Source organism: Bidens hawaiensis, unplaced genomic scaffold (assembly GCF_021521415.1).
Source record: "Bidens hawaiensis isolate Kalapana, Puna unplaced genomic scaffold, B.hawaiensis_p1.1 tig00016006_1, whole genome shotgun sequence".
Taxonomy (NCBI): Eukaryota; Viridiplantae; Streptophyta; class Magnoliopsida; order Asterales; family Asteraceae; genus Bidens; species Bidens hawaiensis.
In genome coordinates this window covers 265,037-277,574 of record NW_027492444.1, presented here as the reverse complement: position 1 = coordinate 277,574, position 12,538 = coordinate 265,037, and the positions used below count along the sequence as shown (strand labels likewise).

The 12,538-nt window shown below is 34.4% G+C and overlaps 1 pseudogene; it reads left to right on the top strand.

Moving 5' to 3' along the window:
* The first annotated feature begins 6,667 nt into the window (after positions 1–6,667).
* On the top strand, positions 6,668–7,123 carry LOC143550333 (parthenolide synthase pseudogene; annotated as a pseudogene).
* The last annotated feature ends 5,415 nt before the right edge of the window (positions 7,124–12,538 follow it).

Genomic DNA, 12,538 nt, shown 5'->3' with positions numbered 1-12,538 from the left:
TTTTTAATTACAAATCCTTACGCTTTTAAAAATTAAATTACATCGAAACAAAAGGCAAGCGAGCAACAAGCTGCGGCGCTATCCTTTTTTGAATTGCAAAACCCAATCTTTTAAAAACTACATTTGCAGATCTTGGAGTCATAACATTACTATGCATGACCCGTTGAATATGGGTAAGTAGCTCCACAGCTTCGGGCGCGAGGAAACCAAAAGTGTCCAAAGCAAAAGGAATAAACACAGCTTCAGACACGCCTTCTCATGTTTGGTCACATTCCCTGAAGCAGCTTTCAAAGTAGCTTGACCGGCTGTGAACCCACTACTCCCTAAGCCCACAAGAGGGGAAATCCCTGTTTAATCCACACAAGCATGTTTTCCTCATATCCATCCAAACACCAAATGTTAGCTGGTCGAAGAGATGATTTTTCCTCCGACGGGTCAGCTAGGAAATTCACAGGTGCTTCTTTCTTAACAGAAATTCTGGCCCGCCTGAATATGTCAAAGAGCACATCCTTAATCAGATTGTGTCGGTACTTGAACCCGGTAGCTCTTTATAATGCACCGCGTGCTCCCCATATGAGTCTAAACACGCCTTACGACAAACTGGACATATCTCATCAACCAGGAATAGAAGAATTATGAGGCAATACTTAAGGATAGTACGATACTCCGTTGGAGACATATGTTGGCCTAACCATCTATCTTGAGCATGTGGTGCTCGTAGACACTCAAAAATGGTTTTTTGTCTACTTGTCATGTAAAAGTTTGACTCTATGTCGTGAACAATTTTACTAAAAAGAGCACTCGCCAATGCATGTTGGGTTTTAGAGGGGGCGGTCTCTTTGTTAGTGAAACTGCTAAAATTGACGTTTGGAATCATATCATGAAGACAAGCCAAAGCACAAGAATAATCAGAATCCATTCCGCATATACCACTATCTAGCAAAATGTGATCCTGAAGCACCCACGATTGCGCTCTCGAGTCGACAAACGCATAGGAGGAAGCCTTTACTGCCGAATACAACCCCAAACCTTCATTCTTAATGGGTAAGGAAGTAAGTCTCCATTGGAGGTCTCCAAAGAAAGGACCTCTACAAACTACAATGTCCTCGATCGCCTCACGCAATCCCTTGTCAAAGAACAACGCTGCCTCCATCACGTGTACAGGTTGGCATGTTCTCAAACCGAAGAAAAGTTTAGCAATACCCATACATGATCGAAGCAAAAGTAACTCACTCTGCGGGTCACCAAGTTTTGGGAGAAGACGCATCAAATCAGCAACATTAGTAGTTCTCTTCTTTTCCAACCCTCTAATAAACCCAGTGTCTTTACTAACAACTCTCCCAAGAAGCTTCACCCCTGATTTGCCTATTTTATTTTAATTATTAAAACTAAATTACTAAATTAACTAAACTAGAAACTTAACAAAAGTTAACGACACTAACGGATTCCAACGGGAAACTTAACGCGAACTCTCATATATGACGAATAGAACCACCTAGGTCTAGTATCCTAATGATGATTAAGAAGCCTCGGCCGCTAACGAACATGTGAAATCGGGGTCTAAAGATAACTAACTAGGGATAACTAAGGAAAACTAGATCTCTGGGTAGATTTCACTAATAACCCCTAATCATACTAGAAAGCGTGTAGCAATAACCGGTGAAAACCTAGCGTACCCAATGCTATATCTCTGGGCAGGTCTCAATAACACAGTTTCCTGCTTTTGGATTCGTACTCTTAACAAGTTTAGGGAAAAAGGAGTAATTCAACTTAAATCGATAAATAACTCAACTTACAGGTTGAGCAAACCTAATAAAGATAATCTGATCGATGTCTAGCAATGGCCAACCTAAAACGGCAAGGCAACAAGACAAGTGACTCTAATTATTTGGGTAGGACTAAAAAGAGGTGGACTACTGGGCTTAAACAAATCTAGTCAACTAATCCTATGGCACGTCTACCATAAATTTATCGTACACACCAAGTAAACGATAAAACATGTAACCCTAAACCGACACGAAACTAATTCATGCAAGACATGATCACGCGAGATTTACTTTGACAAAAAAAATATCAAACTTAGTAGTATGTCACATAATAAAGCAATAAAAATCAACAACTCATTAATCAATCATTATTTAACCAAAAACTAGATGGTTCTAACAAGTTTAGCCGATCATAGTCATAAAAACAAAGAAGTACTTGAGTTCATGACAATAAATTAAATGACAAGCAAATTAAAGATCTCAAACCGAATGATTAAAGATCTCTTCCAATCAAACGAACTTGAATTCTTGATCCTCTTTTCTCCTTGTCGAAGGTTGTAGGGTTCTAAAATAAATTATCGGCACATGCCCTGGTCTTCTGCCATCTCTGTTTTTAATTGCTAACATCTCAAAAACTCCTATTTTTCACATAACGAGCCCTCTTTTGCTGTGGGCCATAACAAATGCAAAGCCCACTTATTCTTCAATTCATGTGCTTATCTTATTTCTCTTATCCAACGTGACCATCATGTGGCTACCTCAAAAATACAAATAAAAATAAATAAGAGAACTAATATAATAAATTACATGTGTAATGATTTAAATGTCTTATCATCTTTTTAATTTTTAAGCTCATTTAGTTGTAACATGCAAATTAACATATTTAGTTTTTAATTTTCATGGTGTAGCTCGTCATGCTAATTTATATTACTATTATTATACATATTACTCGTTGTCTTAAGTTTAGTAAAAATAATAATTCTTAGCTCGTTTTCTTTTAAAACCTTTAAACTTTTAAATATGAACTAGGATCGAGTAGAATTTATTAAAACTAGCTCAAAAAGTATTAAAAGTGTCAGAAATATTTAGATAATAATATGTATGATTTGGATATCAGAAGTCAAAAGCAATTTTATTGATTTAGTTTGCATTGATAACCAAGAACGAAAACAGATTTTGCGTCGACAGTAGTTTTCAGCCACTGGCAGTCAGCCGTTTGTGCTGTTGTGTTTTTCGATCATGCCGAAATCAAATTCTGTTGTGCAAAGAACAGTTTGCTGAATCAAAGGAGACCAATTACAGAGACCATAAAAACAATGCCAACCGTATTGTCATGTTTTATAGTTTCTGTCTAATTTTCAGTTTTTTGAATATCAAAGTTCATTACTCCACTGCGCGTTGAATAGATTGATTGTTTAACAGAGTTCAATAGAATAGTCGTTAATGCCCGTGCCATTGCTGTGTATGTCTCTGTTTTTTATTCAAGTTTCGTTTAGTCATTGCCATGGAAGAAGACGGAAATGTTATGATACAGAAGTCTGACGGATAGAATTTTGGTTAGTGGAAGATACAGATTGAAGCGCTACTTTGTCAGAAAGACTTGATTGTAGTGCTTAAAGATGAAAAACCAGAAAAGATGTCATAAGTAGAATGGAAGAAGTTAGATAAGAAAGCTATGGCTTGTATAACTCCGTCGTTGTCAGAAGATGTAGCATTTAACATCATGAAGGAAACCACGACGCGTAGTATGATGAATTTACTATCCAACATGTATGAGAATACCTCAAAAGCGAATAAGGTCTATTTTATCTAATAGCTAGTGACAACAAGAATGAAAGAGGGTGGGTCTATTACAACGCTTATTAATTATCTTAATTCGATCATGTCCCGCTTAGTATTAATCGACATTAGTTTTATGATGAAGTTCAAGGAATGTTGTTATTATCCCTTTGGCTCAATAGTTGGTCTAGAATAGTGACTGCGGTTTGTAGTTCATCTACAAAAATTACTTTTATGGGATTTGGGACCTGATTTTGGGAGAATATTCAACACGTAGAAGTTTAGGTGAATCATCATGCAATATGTTAATCACAGAAGGTAGAGGTTAGGAAAAGAATGAGGCAGTAGGAGTAGGAAGAGGAGTCAGTCTAAGGCTCGTAAAGATATAGTATGCTAGAGTTATAAAGAGACAAGATTATGAGTCAATATTTGAATGATAAGAAAGACGTTAAAAAAGATACCACTGCATAAGACAATTTAGATGATGAGGCTTTGGTTTGTAGTGTTGAGTGTAATGTTGATTCCTAGGTTATGGATTTTGGTGCATCATTTCATGCCACTCACTATAGTGAAATGATGAAGAATCTAAAGTTTGGTGATTTTGGGAAGGTAAGACTTGTTAATGATGAAGTTCTTGATGTTACGGCCATCAACGACATTGATTTGAAGACTTCAGCCAGTACTTCTTGGACTTTGAAAGGCGTGAGGGTTATTCCAAGTTTGAAGAAACATTTAATTTTAGTTGGATAGTTGGACGACCAAGGCACGATGATAAGTTCAGGAATGGGAAGTGGAAGGTAGTCAAAGGGAATCTCATGTTGGCTAGTGGAAAGAAAAGGGGATCGTTGTATATTATCGACGTATCACTGAAAGGAGTTGATTCAGTTCCAATGAAATACAAAGCTCGGTTCACAGAATTTGTGGGCAGAAGAGGGTTCTTTTTGCAAGTAATAAACCTAGAGCCAAAGTGAAAATTCAGGATAAGCGAGCTAGGAAGGTTAAATCAGTCGGAGAACACCGTGACAGTGGGAGCACACATCTTGTTTCGGTTACAGTTCCAGGTCGACAATGGATTAAGAAAAATTGTTTTCCAGCTGAAAAGGTCTCTCAAGTGGATTACTTGCTGAATATGGAGAGTGTTTGTTCTCAGGATATCTTAGGATTCGATGGTTTGTTTGAGTGGGAGCTTGCAGGGGGCAGAGAACAGGTTAGGGGCATGTTTAGTCATGATTGACATGTTGTAGCTTTGGGGAGCTTCAACGGGCCTTTAGGTTAGTTGATAGTGGCAACTACCAGAAGGCAAATGTACAAATTACAGAAGTACGATCAGGAGCGCATATGAAAGTGTTCAAGGCCTTTGAGTCAGAGATTGTTGGGTTCATAGACCTTGTTTGGCTCGGTTCATTATATGAAGTCAAAAGAAAAGACAGAAGCAAACATGATATATATTTGACACAGCCATGTATCTTTCAATTTCTTTAAAATTCTCTAGTTTCTCTTCCCAAATCCCCATGATTCTTGAGTGCCTACCACATAAGCAAAGTAAACAACAAAAAAATACATGGCTGTGTCAAAAATTGCTCAGTAACAAAAGAACTATACAAATGCAATAAGTCGACAAGAAGGAAGCAAACGGGACACAAAGTCAAAGGGCAGCGGAAGCGATACGGTTAATATTATCATGATCAGAACACAAACAAACGAATCATAACGAATGTCTAAAATAAGTATCTATACGAATAACAAATTACGAAACAAATATATGGTCACATAAGTTGTATGGTATAAGGAGTGATAAGCGTTGATCACTAAACAAATATTGTACACAATCCCCGTCAGGTTGATGTACCAACTCGTGAGTTGTATGTAGGCAGACACCATCACTCACCAAAATTAAACAAATCTAAAGACGCCATAAACCAGACACACCGTCACGGAAAGTGTTAGGCCACTGATGCCCCTATGCCCCCGGTGGAATCAACCCACGAATACATCATATTTTAATCTCATAAGTTACAATAACGAAGCATGCACTAATGAATACATTGATGATAATTATATCGCATACATAACAGACAACTCTCAAAATAATGAAGCTTGCGCTAAAGAACAACAATGTAGTAAAAAAAAATTATATAGTACGGTTTGTATTAAAAAAGGATATTTTTCATACCGGATTGTATTGGTTCAAAAGAATATTATATTTTAGTGATTTTCCTTTTTTCCTTCTTTCATATCGTCATTAGTCATCTAATTAGCCACCATTATATAGACTTATGTTCTTGTGACGACATAACGACTGTAAATGACTGTTAGCGGGGGAACGTCCATAAGACAACATAGTCTACAAATTGGGACAAGGGGGGTCTCTAAATTTAGAAAATGCAGTGGCCTAACACATAAGAAAATCGCTGTTTAAAAAAAGTAATTAAAGAGAACAAGAGAGAGCCTCCATTATAAATAGAGAAAGGAGTAACTTAAAATACCACCATGAGCCAAATTAAACCGACCACATGGCCATTTTCAATGAAATAGTAAAGCATAAGGTGTGTAAGGTGGCGTTTGGTAAGAGCTATGGAGAACTGCTAGACGATCCGTCATTGGATTTTATGCTCGATGAAACCATTAGATTATTGAATGGATCCGTTGGTGATTCTTTTCCGTGGTTGGGTTATTTTATTGATCAACTTAGTGGATGGAATCGTAGGCTGAATGAAGGATTTAGAAATCTTGATAGGTTCATTGACACAATCATTGATGACCATCTCAAAAATAAAGTGGAAGATGTAAGTGATGAGGACAAAGATTTTGTCCATACTGTACTTGACATGTCTTCTAAACCAAATGCTTCTGGCTATCGACCGAGTTATGCAGATTTAAAAGCTCTTATGATGGTAAACGGTTTATTTTATTGTGTTTTCTTTGATAGAGGTCTAATTAAATATAATCCCCAAATAATGTTTCAGGATATACTTATGGGTGGAATCGATTCGTCTGTTCTGGCCTTGACGTGGGTAATGTACGAGATCATTAAAAATCCAAGAGTGTTGGAAAAACTACAAAATGAAATCCGAAATTGCGCAGGAGAAATACAAAAGGTAGAAGAACTGGATACCGCAAGAATGACATACTTGAAAATGGTGGTGAAGGAGTCATTTAGATTCCACACGCCTGCCCCATACTTGATTCCGCACGCATGTGTAAACCAAACTCAAATTAGTGGGTACGATGTTTTTCCTGGTACGGTTGTACTAATCAATGCTTGGGGGCTAGCAAGAGATCCACGAACGTGGGGAGAGAATGCACATGAGTTTTACCCAGAGAGGTTTGCAAATCCGGATGTTGATTTTGGATATGACAGGTTTGAGATGCTTCCGTTTGGAGGGGGGCGACGGTCCTGCCCAGCGAAGAATACAGCTCCAGGAAATATAGAGTTCGTGATTGCGAACCTACTTTACTGGTTTGATTGGGAACTTCCTAATGGAATGAAGAGTGAAGATTTGATCATAGAAGGAATAGGTACCCCGGTTCTAAGAAATAAAGACCCCCTTTTCCTTATACCCACAAGGCATAAGTAAGCCAAAATGTCAAGCATCGGTTTCTTCTTTACGCCAACGTATTAAAAAAAAAGCAGTACATGCTAGAAGTAGTGTTGTTGAATTATTGTATGTTTGAATTTTGTTGTTATATATTCTCTCCAAATTCTAAAACATTTATCTGTCTTGTATCGATCCTTTGATAATGGCTAGTTAAGTTTTCTAGTATGGTCTTGGTTTCTAAACGCTGCTACTTAGTTTACATAGATCATGGCTCCTTATTTTTTTGGTTTAGTTTAGTCATGTACAATACATGTATGCTTGATGGCAAATTAAACATTTAAATGTTTAATGGTGTAACCCCTACTTTTCTTTTTCTTTTTTTTCTGTATTGTAATCACAACTCACAACCACTAAATTGGCAAAGAAAAAAAATTGGTTTCATGGCCAACGGTGTCACGGTGATAATGATGGATGAGATATCGTAAAAAAATGAATAAAATTTTAATTTTAATGGTATGAGATATCGTTAGTTTGTTATATAAACCTTTAGCGTAACAGAATATTTTCACAGTTTGACTTAATTAAAAGAGAAAAATTCTCAAAATAATCAATTTTGATCAACGTTTTCCAAATTTAGCAATGGTTTTGAAAATACACCAAAAATAGTCATATTTTTTCGTCGGATCCGACGCAAACAAGAACTGATCCGACATATTAACTCAGCATATTAGAAATCGCCACGTGTACAAATATTATGTCACATCTGACGTAAAAAAATCGTCTAACGTAAAAAGTGATGAACTGACGTAAAATTAAACCGTTGGGTCCAACGGTTTAATTCCAGTTACCGTCGAATTTAACGGATTAATCTTTCATCGATTTCTTAACAAAAAATGTGATTCGTGGAAAACAAATACTATGGTTTTGTACACGTCGAAAAACTAAACAATTTACATTATGAATTTGGTTTATTATATGGAGAAATAAGAAAGACGGAGATGAAGATTGGTTATGGAGGTTCAGGTTTTGAGATGTAGAAGATGAAATATTATGTCGGAAGACGAAACAAGTTTCGTTGGACGACGAATTGGCTTCGTGTTACGTCAGAAGACCAGACATCGTGACACGTGGCGAGATTTTAGAGGCCCATCTAATCCGTCAGATTAGTTCTTGTTTACATTGGATCCGATGGGAAAGGGTGACTATTTTGGATATTTTTTTCAAAACCATCGCTAGTTGGAAAAAAGTTGATAAAAATGGTTATTTTGGAATTTTCCTTAATAGAAATGAAGAGATATTGTAGTTAATCAAGCCGCCAGGGTAAGGTACAACCCACTGGGTCATCTATCACGAGTTCACCCATGACGTTTTCCTTGATATCCAGGTATAGAGTGCATATTTAAGTAACCCATCATTTATATTGGAGGAGACTTCGTCCAAAGCAGTAGGAGACTAAGCTTACTCATGTCAAACTCATTCTTCATTTGTTCTTTAAATCTCCTTATTTGTTACACGTTAGAGCAATGCTTTTGAGGCCGGACCAGTTCGGCCGTTCGATCCTCAGACCAGCCGGCTCGAAGTGGTTCACCGGCCGACTGGATAATTGTTTCGGTTGAAGCCTACCTTTCAAAAATCAGCAATGGTGCCTTTAAAAGATCCTACATATTACGTGCCTTTCAAATATAACTACACATGATCACACATGTTTTCCCAAAGTTTGTTTATTTCACTGAAGGTAAAGAGTTAAGTTTCAGTATTAAATACCTTTATCACGGTCATCCGTGCCATAACTTAACACGAAGAAGAGCAAGAATAATTGGTAGTTTTTTTTTTTAATAACTTCCACATTAAAAACATCCAAACGATTACAATGAGCTGGTAGGTAAAAGGGCAACAACCTATGTCACAACCGTATTTTAGATAGCAAACCCAATCCAGCTAAATACCAAAGTTTTGGTAGCTTATACATGAGAACAAAGCCAAATCCTACTAAAAATAAAGTTTTGGTTAGCTCATACAAGATCGCTAGTTCATAATAAAATAGGCTAAAACCTTAATAGCCAAATACCAATATATCACAAATTAAGGTTGAGAACGAAGCAAACGAAAACCCTAACTAGCAAAGAAATCATACACTTTCCAACATGATAAAATTTGAGCAGAAAACACAAATTTTATTTCAACAAAAACAAAAAAGATATAAGATTCAATCACAATTACAATTAATCTACTAATTATCACAAAACTAAAACCTAACAGTTTTGATAAAAAGAAACAACAAAGAAGTAAAACATTACAAGATTGAAGCAGTGTAGAATTCTTCAATAGATTCTCCTTTGATTGAAGATTAGGCAAACTAGAGTTTTAGATGAAAGAAAACTGAACGTGATTACGATCGATCTCTCGAGGTGAGAGAAGCATCATTTTATACACCATGTTGTTAGCCTCTTGAGCCCTTCATCATCTTTAATCCTTGAACTTTTCAGCATATCACACTTTTAGTCCTTTAATCCAAGTTTAACAATATAAACCTGTACAATACTAATCATACAATAAGTGTAAATTTACATATAAAACCTATTTGAATTGATATTTTAACACAACAACAATTACAAAAAGCAACAAAAATTGATAATAATACGTTAAAAACCTAATCCTGACATGAACTAATCACAACACATAATTGATGGCAGCGAATTCGAATTTTTACCTCAGGGCACATGATTGGGAATTTTGATAGGAATTGTGTTAGAGGCATTGAGGTTTCGATATAGATCTTGTTTCAATTAGTTTGGGAGTTTTGATACGCAGGATCCACGATGCAAAGGGTAAAAAGATGAGCTGAAAAACCAATTTGGATGCTATCTAAAAGTGACAAGTAGACAAAATTAAGGACTCTCTTTTATTACAAGAGGAGGATTTTATCGCTTGTTGTGTAGCAAACCTTACCGGCAATAACGTCGTAACTCGTAAGACTCATAATTCGTTAGCTAATACTTAATATCTATATCCGATAGAGTAGCCCATTGAAAAAAAAATTCTTCAACTACAGTTTCTTCTGTCTAGTTCAACTGTCTCATTAAGCAACTTTTGCACCAATTCTTTTTCTAGATCTATTTGAAGTAGCTATCCAAACTCCCGATTTAGGGCGTTGTTAAAACTTAAAAGAAAGAACAAACATTCCAAAGTTATGGACGTAAAACATTTACGTGCTACCTTTTTCAACGTCGAATATTCATGATTGTTTAACAATATTTATGGTGTGTTCTTGTGAGGTATTTTCCCTTTATTTAATTAAAAGAAAACAAGATGCCAGGATTCCAAAAAAAACATCACAAACAACTGGACATGACAGGAAAGCCGATCTTCGTCAAAAGTAATGACATTTACATTAATTTATTGAATAAACATTCTCTCTTACTTTTCCATCATGTTAAAAAGAGATTAATAAATATTAATGCCACAAGTGTATATATAAAGCCATGAGCTTAATAAACAATTGCATGTTTCATGTTAATTAATTGTATAGCACCATGACCTTAGTTCTATAATGTATATTTTAAGCCATGAGCTTAATACTACTTGTAACTTCTAAGAAATTATGTATTACATAAAAAGAAACAATTGCATTATATGACAAATATGCATACATTAGATAAAAATAAATTATCATAAAAGTATATGTATGATAATAATTTAATATTTAATGTTATATATATATATGAAATGGTTCAGTGAAGAAATCATATTAGCGTGAGAAGATGAGAAGTTAATTACAACCGTTGATTGTGTTGATCTATGGCCTACATTCAAGATGACAATCTTGTAATATTGATATTCCTTTTTTAATATATTTAATGCTAAAAGGGTATATTGGTATTTAGTTATTTAGAAGTTTGAGCTAAAACGTTCATATATTAATGCATTCCAAATTGATGGCCTGCCACATTCCAAATTTGTGTCCTGTTTAGATAAGGTTAATTATATTATTTTTGTATATAAAACAAACTATTAGGTTTTACATTCTAAGTTAACTATTTTACGAAAATACAGAATTTCTTTAGATTTTGTTTGTTATTAATTATTGTTATTTCAGACGTAGATTTATTTTGACATAGTGGATGAGTAACTTTTATCATAATTTATTGTAAGTATATTATGTGTTTGTATAGGTTTGAATTATAAAGAACTCGAATGGATATTTTAACCCACACACTTTGAACAAAGTCTACACATGCAAAATATTTATATGTACGGTTATTATAATGTGTATAGGAATAATAATAATAAATGTGTAGGATGGTACATAAATGCAATTAAAAATAATTATGTTGGTCTGTTGAACAAATCCTGCACATAAATATGACTTAAATAATATATGTGTAGGATGTTACATGAATACTACTGTAAAAAATTATGTTAGTCTAGTGAACAAATCCTACACATGAATACGACTAAAATATTAAATGTGTAGGATGTTACATGAATACAATCAAATAAATATGCTAGTCGGATGAGCAAATCCTACATATGAATATGATTCAAATAATAAATGTGTACTACTGAAGAAATTTTTGCTGGTCTGGTGAACAAATCCTACACATGAATACGACTTAAATAATAAATGTGTAGGATGTTACATGAATAATACTGAAAAAAATTATGCTGGTCTAGTGAGCAAATCCTACATATGAATACGACTCAAAATAATTTGTTGTGTTATTAATACGTATGCAAAATAAAACACTATATAAATAAATCAAAGGAATCAAATACTACACATATATATTACATGAAGGGGTCAAAAGATACACAAATTGATATAAGCCTACACATATGCTTTATACATACAATTTGATGAAGTGTTAATAGTGTACTTATGGGACACTTTGTTAAGTTAAACGTTGTCAAATTAAATTTAGATGATAAATAAGAATATAAGAAGGAAATGAATAATAATGGTTGACGAAGTGACAAGGATTAATAATAATAATAATAATAATAATAATAATAATAATAATAATAATAATAAATAAAAAGTGGTATGATCGGCTCAAAACTTGAATGATGATTTGATATTATTGTTAATAATTTAATTTGTTTTGACAATTTGAAACTATAAAATACAATTAATACTTATCATATAAAATAAATTATTAGGTTTAGCATTATACCCTTATATTTAATTAAATGAGAAAAAGAAAAGAAAAAATATGATTGGTTCAAAAGATTTCTCCAACTTCTCACACTAATATGATTTCTCTATTAAACTCAACCATATATATATATATAGGGGATGGATCTTGCAAGGAGTGATATTATAGCGAGAAATGCGAGAAGAGAATCTGAACCATTGATTATGTTTAATCAGTGGTCAACAAAAGAAATGGCAAATTCATAAATACAAATACATGTTGATGACATATTTTTAATTAAAAAGGGTGCATATGTGTT